This window comes from Choloepus didactylus, chromosome 1, assembly GCF_015220235.1.
Source record: "Choloepus didactylus isolate mChoDid1 chromosome 1, mChoDid1.pri, whole genome shotgun sequence".
NCBI lineage: Eukaryota > Metazoa > Chordata > Mammalia > Pilosa > Megalonychidae > Choloepus > Choloepus didactylus.
Window position 1 is genome coordinate 144,636,323 of NC_051307.1, and position 11,257 is coordinate 144,647,579.

The 11,257-nt window shown below is 38.8% G+C and overlaps 1 pseudogene; it reads right to left on the reverse strand.

The window, feature by feature from the left end:
* Positions 1–8,014: 8,014 nt before the first annotated feature.
* LOC119527443 lies at positions 8,015–8,608 on the reverse strand (annotated as a pseudogene).
* Positions 8,609–11,257: the final 2,649 nt, after the last annotated feature.

Sequence of the window (11,257 nt, forward strand, 5' to 3'; positions counted from 1 at the left end):
GAGGTGAGGTAGGCCAATACCCCTGCGTTCTCCACAGGCTCCTCAAGGGGGCACTACATATTTTTTTCCTTGTATTTTTCTTTTTTAACTTTTTTCTTTTTTAAATCAGCTGTATGAAAAAAAAATTAAAAAAAAAAAAAAACATACAATAAAAGAACATTTCAAAGAGACCATAACAAGGGAGTAAGAAAAAGACAACTAACCTAAGATAACTGCTTTACTTCCAACCTGTTCCTACTTTACCCCAAGAAAGTTACCTAATACAGCAACATTTCTGTGAACTTGTTCCTACTATATCCATCAGAAATTAACAGACCATAGTCATTCCTGGGCATCCCCAGAATGTTAAATAGCTTATCTGTTCTTCTTGGATTATTGTTCCCCCTTCCTTAATTGCTTTCTATTGCTAGTTCCCCTACATTCTACATTATAAACCATTTGTTTTACATTTTTCAAAGTTCACATTAGTGGTAGCATATAATATCTCTCTTTTTGTGCCTGGCTTATTTCGCTCAGCATTATGTCTTCAAGGTTCATCCATGTTGTCATATGTTTCACGAGATCGTTCCTTCTTACTGCCGTGTAGTATTCCATCGTGTGTATATAACACATTTTATTTATCCACTCATCTGTTGAAGAACATTTGGGTTGTTTCCATCTCTTGGCAATTGTGAATAATGCTGCTATGAACATTGGCGTGCAGATATCTGTTTGTGTCACTGCTTTCCGATCTTCCGGGTATATACCGAGAAGTGCAATTGCTGGATTGAATGGTAACTCTCTATCTAGTTTTCTAAGGAACTGCCAGACTGACTTCCAGAGTGGCTGAACCATTATATAGTCCGACCAACAGTGAATAAGCGTTCCAATTTCTCCACATCCTCTCCAGCATTTGCAGTTTCCTGTTTGTTTAATGGCAGCCACTCTAATCGGTGTTAGATGGTATCTCATTGTGGTCTTAATTTGCATCTCTCTAATAGCTAGTGAAGCTGAACATTTTTTCATGTGTTTCTTGGCCATTTGCATTTCCTCTTCAGAGAACTGTCTTTTCATATCTTTTGCCCATTTTATAATTGGGCTGTCTGTACTATTGTCATTGAGTTGTAGGATTTCTTTATATATGCAAGATATCAGTCTTTTGTCAGATACATGGTTTCCAAAAATTTTTTCCCATTGAGTTGGCTGCCTCTTTACCTTTTTGAGAAATTCCTTTGAGGTGCAGAAACTTCTAAGCTTGAGGAGTTCCCATTTATCTATTTTTTCTTTTGTTGCTTTTGCTTTGGGTGTAAAGTCTAGGAAGTGGCTGCCTAATACAAGGTCTTGAAGATGTTTTCCTACATTATCTTCTAGGAGTTTTATGGTATTTTCTTTTATATTGAGATCTTTCATCCATTTTGAGTTAAGTTTTGTGTAGGGTGTAAGGTAGTGGTCCTCTTTCATTCTTTTAGATATGGATATCCAACTCTCCCAGCCCCATTTGTTGAAAAGACCATTATGACTCAGTTCAGTGACTTTGGGGGCCTTATCAAAGATCAGTCGGCCATAGATCTGAGGGTCTATCTCTGAATTCTCAATTTGATTCCATTGATCTATATGTCTATCTTTGTGCCAGTACCATGCTGTTTTGACAACTGTGGCTTTATAATAAGCTTCAAAGTCAGGGAGTATAAGTCCTCCCACTTCGTTTTTCTTTTTTAGAGTGTCTTTAGCAATTCAAGGCATCTTCCCTTTCCAAATAAATTTGATAACTAGCTTTTCCAAGTCTGCAAAGTAGGTTGTTGGAATTTTGATTGGGATTGCATTGAATCTGTAGATGAGTTTGGGTAGAATTGACATCTTAATGACATTTAGCCTTCCTATCCATGAACATGGAATATTTTTCCATCTTTTAAGGTCCCCTTCTATTTCTTTTAGTAGAGTTATGTAGTTTTCTTTGTATAGGTCTTTTACATCTTTGGTTAAGTTTATTCCTAGGTACTTGATTTTTTTAGTTGCCATTGAAAATAGTATCTTTTTCTTGAGTGTCTCTTCAGTTTGTTCATTTCTAGCATACAGAAACGTTACTGACTTATGTGCATTAATCTTGTATCCCGCTACTTTGCTAAATTTGTTTATTAGCTCTAGTAGCTGTATCGTCGATTTCTCAGGGTTTTCTAGATATAAGATCATATCAACTGCAAACAATGACAGTTTTACTTCTTTTCCAATTTGGATGCCTTTTATTTCTTTGTCTTGCCAGATTGCCCTGGCTAGCACTTCCAGCACAATGTTGAATACCAGTGGTGACAGCGCGCATCCTTGTCTTGTTCCTGATCTTAGAGGGAAGGCTTTCATTCTCTCACCATTGAGTACTATGCTGGCTGTGGGTTTTTCATATATACTCTTTATCATATTGAGGAAGTTTCCTTCAATTCCTACCTTTTGAAGTGTTTTTATCAAAAACGGATGTTTGATTTTGTCAAATGCTTTTTCAACATCTATTGAGATGACCATTTGATTTTTCCCTTTCGAATTTTTAATGTGTTGTAAAACATTGATTGATTTTCTTATGTTGAACCATCCTTGCATGCCTGGAATGAACCCCACTTGGTCAAGGTGTATAATTTTTTTTAATGTGTCTTTGGATTCGATTTGCAAGTATTTTGTTGAGGATTTTTGCATCTATATTCATTAGGGAGATTGGCCGGTAGTTTTCCTTTTTTGTAGCATCTTTGCCTGGTTTTGGTATTAGATTGATGTTAGCTTCATAAAATGAGTTAGGTAGTGTTCCATTTTCTTCAATGTTTTGAAAGAGTTTGAGTAAGATTAGTGTCAGTTTTTTCTGGAAAGTTTGGTAGAATTCCCCTGTGAAGCCATCTGGCCCTGGGCATTTATTTGTGGGAAGATTTTTGATGACTGATTGGATCTCTTTGCTTGTGATGGGTTGATTGAGGTCTTCTATTTCTTCTCTAGGTTGTTCATATGTTTCCAAGAAATTGTCCATTTCCTCTACATTATCCAGTTTGTTGCCATACAGTTGTTCATAGTATCCTCTTATAATTTTTTTTAATTTCTTCAGGATCTGCAGTTATGTCACCTTTTTCATTCATTATTTTGTTTATATGGGTCTTCTCTCTTTTTGATTTTGTCAGTCTAGCTAGGGGCTTGTCAATCTTGTTGATCTTCTCAAAGAACCAACTTTTGGTGATATTTATCCTCTCTATTGTTTTTTTGTTCTCTATGTCATTTATTTCTGCTTTAATCCTTGTTATTTCTTTTCTTCTACTTGGTTTAGGATTGGTTTGCTGTTCATTTTCTAGCTTCTTCAGTTGCTCCATTAGTTCTTTGGTTTTGGCTCTTTCTTCCTTTTTAATATATGCGTTTAGTGCTATAAATTTCCCTCTCAGCACTGCTTTTGCTGCATCCCATAGGTTTTGGTATGTTGTGTTCTCATTTTCATTCGTCTCTATATATTTAGCAATTTCTCTTGCTATTTCTTCTTTAACCCACTGATTGTTTAGGAGTGTGTTGTTTAACCTCCAGGTATTTGTGAATTTTCTAAGTCTCTGATGGTTATTGACTTCTAATTGTATTCCATTGTGGTCAGAGAATGTGCTTTGAATAATTTCAATCTTATTAAATTTATTGAGGCTTGTTTTATGTCCCAGCATATGATCTATTCTGGAGAAAGTTCCGTGAGCACTAGAAAAGTATGTGTATCCTGGTGATTTGGGATGTAATGTTCTGTATATGTCTGTTAAATCTATTTCATTTATCAGATTGTTTAGGTTTTCAATTTCCTTATTGCTCTTCTGTCTGGTTGATCTATCTATAGGAGAGAGTGATGTGCTGAAGTCTCCCACAATTATTGTGGAAACATCAATTGCTTCCTTTAGTTTTGCCAGTGTTTCTCTCATGTATTTTGTGGCACCTTGATTGGGTGCATAGACATTTATGATTGTTACTTCTTCTTGTTGAATTGCCCCTTTTATTAGTATGTAGTGGCCTTCTTTGTCTCTCAAAACATCCCTGCATTTAAAGTCTATTTTATCTGAGATTAATATTGCTACACCTGCTTTCTTTTGGCTGTAGCTTCCATGAAATATTTTTTCCATCCTTTCACTTTCAATTTCTTTGTGTCCCTGTGTCTAAGATGAGTCTCTTCTATGCAACATATTGATGGTTCATTTTTTTGATCCATTCTGTGAATCTATATGTTTTAATTGGGGAGTTTAATGCATTTACATTCAACATTATAACCATGAAGGCATTTCTTGAATCAGCCATCTTATCCTTTGGTTTATGTTTGTCATATGTATTTTTCCCCTCTCTCTATTAATTTCCTTTATTGTACCCATACCGAATCTCTTTAGTACTGAACCTTTCTCCAAGTCTCTCTGTCCTTTCTTTGTTTCTCTGTCTGTAGGGCTCCCTTTAGTATCTCCAGTAGGGCAGGTCTCTTGTTAGCAAATTCTCTCAGCATTTGTTTGTCTGTGAAAATTTTAAGCTCTCCCTCAAATTTGAAGGAGAGCTTTGCTGGAGAAAGTATTCTTGGTTGGAAATTTTTCTCACTCAGAATTTTAAATATATCGTGCCACTGCCTTCTTGCCTCCATGGTGGCTGCTGAGTAGTCACTACTTGGTCTTATGCTGTTTCCTTTGTATGTGGTGAATTGCTTTTCTCTTGCTGCTTTCAGAACTTGCTCCTTCTCTTCTGTATTTGACAGTGTGATCAGAATATGTCTCGGAGTGGGTTTATTTGGATTTATTCTATTTGGAGTTCGCTGAGCATTTATGATTTGTGTATTTATGTTGTTTAGAAGATTTGGGAAGTTTTCCCCAACAATTTCTTTGAACACTCTTCCTAGACCTTTACCCTTTTCTTCACCTTCTGGGACACCAATGAGTCTTATATTCCGACGTTTTATATTATCTATCATATCCCTGAGGTCCGTTTCGATTTTTTCAATTTTTTTCCCCATTGTTTCTTTTATGCTTTCATTTTCCATTCTGTCATCTTCCAGATCACTGATTCGTTGTTCAACTTCCTCTAGTCTTGTACTATGAGTGTCCAGAATCTTTTTAATTTGGTCAACAGTTTCTTTAATTTCCATAAGATCATCTATTTTTTTTATTTAGTCTTGCAATGTCTTCTTTATGCTCTTCTAGGGTCTTCTTGATATCCTTTGTGTCCCGTACTATGGTCTCATTGTTCATCTTTAGTTCTTTGTGTAGCTGCTCTAGGTGCTGTGTCTCTTCTGGTCTTTTGATTTGGGTGCTTGGGCTTGGGTTATCCATATCGTCTGGTTTTCTCATATGCTTTATAATTTTCTGTTGTTTTTGGCCTCGTGGCATTTGCTGAACTTGATAGGGTTCTTTTAGGATTTGTAGACCAATTGAAGTCCTTATCTCTAATTTATCAGATCTACAGCTTCGTGGAGTACACTTTCTCTAAGTAACCAGCAGGTGGCGTCCACGAGCCCCCTGTTCTCCACAAGCCAGTTCTCCCCTGCTTAGCTTTTGTGGTGAGTGGGAGAGTGAGTCTTGTGGGGTCCAATTGGTGTACCAATCTTGCGTGTGTAGTTGGTGTTGCCCGCCCTGTATATGGGGCGTGTTTCTGGGCAGTCAGGGAGGGGGGGTGGCTCTAACAATCAAATCTCCCTGGTGATCCTGTTGTTTTAAAGCTGCTGCAATAGTTTAATCCTTCACTTCAGTCCTGCCACAGTTTGTCTCTGCCACTGACCCACAAGTTCTTGGTATTGGCGTATGGCTCCTGAGACTTGCAAGTGGGTCCCTCTTCCAGGCTCTGCACCCCCTGGTCCTCTGTTGAGGGATGACTGTGCTATGTCACAGGTGAGTGCCATCCCCCCAGGGCGGTTCTGGGCTGCTGGGCTGTGTAGGGAGGCTCCCAGTCTGCTGAAATGATGGCTGAATGGGGCTTTGTTAATTCACACTGCTCCACCTTCCCAACTCTGGGACAATCAGCTGAGGTTGCAGGGAAGGCTAATGTCCACGCCCAGTTTTGTGGTGTGTGCCTGTTATTTGAAGCGCTTCCGTCACACTGGGTTGTCTGGAGCAGCTCTGGGCTATGGGGCTGGCGATGGGCAGGAGTGTTTCCTGTCCACCAGGATGATGGCTGTGAGCGGACACCCCCCTTTTCTTCGGAAGTTGTGGTGTTTAGTGAATTTTCTCAGCCACTGGATTATTGCCTTTTGTCTCAGAGCTCTCTTAGTTCTGCTCTTGTCTTGACCTGCCCAAATTGCAAGTCTTTGAAGCTTTCTGTATTGGGCTTCTTAGCATAATTGCTTTAGAAAAAGAAAAAAGGATTAAAAAAATAAAGGGCCCTCCTCACAGATATAATGGGTTATTGAAATGCTAAGAGACAAAGCAATTATGGCCATTAAGGAAAGGTCCACAGGGCAGAGAGATCAGCTTTTCTTTGGGATTTGCATATGAGCCTCAGGGCCTGAGCTCTGCCCTTCCCTTTTCTATGTTCACCAGAACTCCAAAAATCCTCCACTTTTATTTTGGAGTTTTTCATGCTGTGTTTTTCTATGCCTGTCTCCTCTCTGCTGGGCTGGCTGCTCTCGGATCCTCTGGTGTCTGGTCTCAGTCTATCTGTGGTTGGAGTTTGGATCAGTAGAATTAGTTTCTGATAAGGGCTGCCACTGCAGTTCTCCCTTCTCCTTCCCAGAGCTGACAGCCCCTCCTCCCACGGGACTGAGCCTGGCAGGGAGGGGTGCAGGTCCCCTGGCCACAAAAACTTACCAATTTCGCTGATCTTAGCAGTTCCACATTTTCATGAGTGTTGTGTGAAGTATGCCCAAAGTCAGATTGCTCTGTGGTGTCCAGTCCACGCAGTTCCTGGCTTTCCACCTACTTTCCTGGAGGATTAACTAAAACATACAGCTCACCAGTCCACCATCTTGTCCCGCCTCCAGCCCTGTATTCTAATTCACTTTAGTTCTCAAGTAGATCAGCCCCATTCACCTCTGTAATTGAAGTCTGATTCTTCCTTTATTCCTTTTAACAGCTGTTGTATGGAATCATCTTTTTAGAATTAATGCTGCTTCTTTTACCTTAGAGCTGGAGAACTTGAACTTTGCCTCTCAGGTGTCATACAGACACCCAAATTTCTAGGGAGCTACCAGGTTATACACAAAGAGTAAAGAACCTCGGCATTTAGAAATAACAGTTAATGTTCAGGAATAAATGTCACTGTTGAAAGAGCTTACAATCTAGGCCCTATTATTTTTATAAGCATTTTCTAAGTGAAGCTATTTCCAGAATCTAGGCCCTATTATTTTTATAAGCATTTTCTAAATGAAGCTGTTTCCAGAAATAAAAACATTTGACAATTGACTTATGGTTTGGTCATCAATCAAAAACCATAGCAGAAGTTTTATCCTGTCTCACCTTTACACTTTTACCAAGGTTATGTTAATTAACAGGTAGAACATAATTTATATACTTGCCTTGCCCCCCCACACACACTCTTTGCCTTCAAGAGCATGTTTATTGTGCTTGAGATGATACATCAAGTGCTCTCTGAGCTACAAAGGGTAAAAGGAAATCCTCTCATTGCAAACTGACAAACATAAAAGATAAAACATTTTTCACTACTGCATGTACCACATACTCAGAAGTAGATCTGGGTTTAATACAAATGACATAATTCCTAGTCATCTACAGCTACTTTTATAATTTCATACATATAATGAATTAAGCTAAAATGCACTATAATATTTGGTACTCTTCAGGACCAGTGTCCTTAGTACATCACAAGATACATTTTGATACCCCAAAGAAGCAAGAGTTGCAAGCAGGCATTTTAAACATAACTAATCTACAGCTACAAAGTTCTACTCTTGATAGCATTTACATTTTGGGGGAGCTTCCCAGTCTCCAAAGGATAAAAGCAAAGAGTAAAATCAGCATATCATATACACAGAAGTCCATATTGTAAAGTCTATAAAGATTGCAGCACAGTGAGAAGATGTGTTCTATTCCCTCATGCTGTGTAGAAATTATGTGAATTATGTTGCTTATCTCTTGGTCCACTGTCTGGCTATCCTGTCATGTTCTGCTCTGTTCATCAAACACTGAGTGGCTATGCTTCCTACCAGAGGATCTGCAGGATTGCAGTCTGTCAAAAGGGAACAAATAGACAGAAAAACCTTTGAAATAGTCAAAGTGGGATTCCAGTTGTCTTTAAGAATGTCCAGACAGATGACTCCCTGGCTGTTGATGTTGCAGTGATAGATTCTGGTGTGAAAAGTATTCTTTGGTGGCTTAAATGGATAATCTGATGAAAATGTGATATCCAGAAAAAACCCACCGCCTTTATATACAGAACCTGATAGGCCAAGTATAGTCGATCTCCATTCTCAGCACTGCAGTTAGGAGGAGGGTAAAGGGTTATTTCAACTATCTCCCTCTGAATTCTTTTTGTGCTAGTGGATAACTTTGCAGTGGTTTTGCTAGGGAGTTTTCTTCTGCTGAGTAGCAGAAGGTTTTCTTTCTTCTTGTTTATCAGGCTCTGGAGCAGCTGGGTCTCACTGATCTGCATCTGAACTACCACTGCTGGTGCTGGGAATCTCATCATCAGACTTTTACCTATCTCTAGACATCTTGATGAAGTTATTTCTTGGAATTCTCAGCCAGCTGCCCAGCCCACTTGCACTCCACTACAGTGTCCTTGCTTCTCTTCTAAAGTCCCTTTTTTGTTGACAATGAAGTACAGCTGACTACATGTACTTTTAGAGAAGCATTAGAACAAAGTAGTGTAACTGACAAGGAAATCTGGTCATTTCCATGGTCTGTAACATTCTTCTAAGAATCACTAAAACTGTGACAAGCAACAGCGTGCAGATCAGTATCAGGATATAACATGGACAGTGAGAACATGGTCAAGTCTTTAGGAATTTTATATAATCTCAATTTATGAATTACATTTCACCCAAACAAATTTAACAATAGAAGGTTAGAAAACCCCTTTTAATTTTGATAACACTTTCCAAACACCTCTCATGTGTTGCTGACAGGGCGACACTGAAATGAGACACAGACACAAAGTTAAGATTTAAGGGAGCAGGGGACCCACTGCATCTCGTGCTAAGTGGGTGCTGATGCACCTGTGCTCCAGTTATTTATTCGTTTGTTACACAAAGCTAGACTACGCTATGTGATCAAAAGCATTCAGGGTCTCTCAGATATTAATCTTTACATCCTGCTGTGGATAAGAAGGAACAATCTGGGGTCAATGGTTAACGCTGCTGTCATAGTCACAAGACACACATCTTTACAGAGCGTGCCTACACGGCGTTCCACGCAGGCTTGTGGCCCAGTGTTCCAGGCCACCGCCCTGGACATGGTCTAAGTGACATGAAAAGCTTGGTTCCCCACACTCATGTAATATATTAAACTATCTTTACCACCTCACTCTTACAAGTTGAAAGAAAAAGTCCTTTGCGGCAGTTTGAAGTAAAAAGACATTCTTTAGGGTTTGATTTGGGGAGGGCAAAATGTCAAAAATTGGTAGGTTTCAACATTATGTTAAAAAGGAAAATAGTGTACTGTTAAACAATATTTGGTTCCTTATTTAACCAAAGTGAGAACAAAAACTAAAACAGGAGTTTATATGATTGTAAGAAAAAGACAGTTCCTTTAAAAGTGAGACGACATCTTCTAAAATAAAGGTGATAAGATCAACATAAACATCAACAAGGATATTCTGATATTACATAGAATCTTTGTCTTCTAGACAGAATACTCAGATAAGACAACCTTTTATAACCTTTGTAACCTTTTATAACCTGTTTTTCATACCCACCCCACCCCCACTGCCAAAGCAGCTCACTCTCTAAGTGGGTCACAAAAGTTTCCATTTCTCTTTTCTCCAAAGTTCACTCCTACACACTCCATAGATAAGTTCTTGCTTTAACATTCTAACCAGATAACCCTTAATTAGCTTTAAACCAGACTTCAACTTAAAGTGACCCTAGAACATAAAATACCCTGCAAACAAAATCAAAATGACCAGAGACAACAGGAAAAAGTAATACTGGGCCTGAAAGAAAGCAAGAGGTCTGACCATTACAAATCCTTGCTATATCACAAGCCCATTCTCAAGATAACAGAACTCATCAGTCAATGATAACCAATTTGCAATCCTAAATTTAAATTTTTTCTAGCCAATCCCAATTTTCCAATAGCCTTAACATCCCTAACCCCTTCTCCTTGTGTTTAATCCAATAAATATCCCTCACCTTATGTGCTCAGGGAGACAGATCTGAGAAACTATTTACCTCCTGTCTCTGCAAGGCTAACCTTTCCTAAATAAACTTTTTCTCTTCTCAAAACCCCAGTGTCTACTGATTGATTTTGTGTACATCTGGCAACTTATTTTGAACAGTAACACTTTCCTTAAGAGTAGACCAACACAATAAAAAGTATTTGAAAAGCCCCCTTGGGGGACTGGGGAAAATATGGAAATATTAAACTTCCCCAGCTGGGGAATTCCTGATATTCTTGCAAGCACAAGGGACTACCAGTTTAGTAGGCTGAGCTCTCGATCTTGTGGCTTGCCCTTACAAAGATTTTACTGCAAAGGAGGGCTAAGCCTACTTATAGTTGTGCCTGAGAGTCAACCATACAGAACCTCTTCTGTTGCTCATATGTGGCCTCTCTCTCTAAGCCAACTTGGCAGGTGAACTCACTGCCCTCACCCACTACATGGGACATGACTCCCAGGGGTGCAAATCTCCCTGACAACATGGGATGTGACTCCTGCGGACAAGCCTGGATCCATCATCATAGGGGGAAGATAAGTGAAACAAAAACAAAATAAAGTTTCAGTGGCTGAGAGATTTCAAAAGGAGTCAAGAGGTCATTCTGGAGGTAACTCTTATGCATTATATAGATATCCATTTTTGGTTTTTAGTTTATTAGAATAGCTAGAAGAAAATACCTGAAACTGTTGAACTGCAACCCACTATCCTTGATTCTTGAAGACGATCATATAACTATATGGCTTATATGGTATGACCGTGTGATTGTGAAAACTTTATGGCTCATGCTCCCTTCACCCAGTGTATGGACAAATGAGTAGAAAAATGGGGACAAAATGTAAATGAATAATAGGGGGAGAGGAGGGGTATGGGATGTTTTGGATGTTCTTTTTTACTTTTATTTTTATTCTTATTTTTATTTTTGTTTTCTAGAGTAATGAAGATGTTCAAAAATTGAATGATGAATGCACAACTATATGATGATACTGT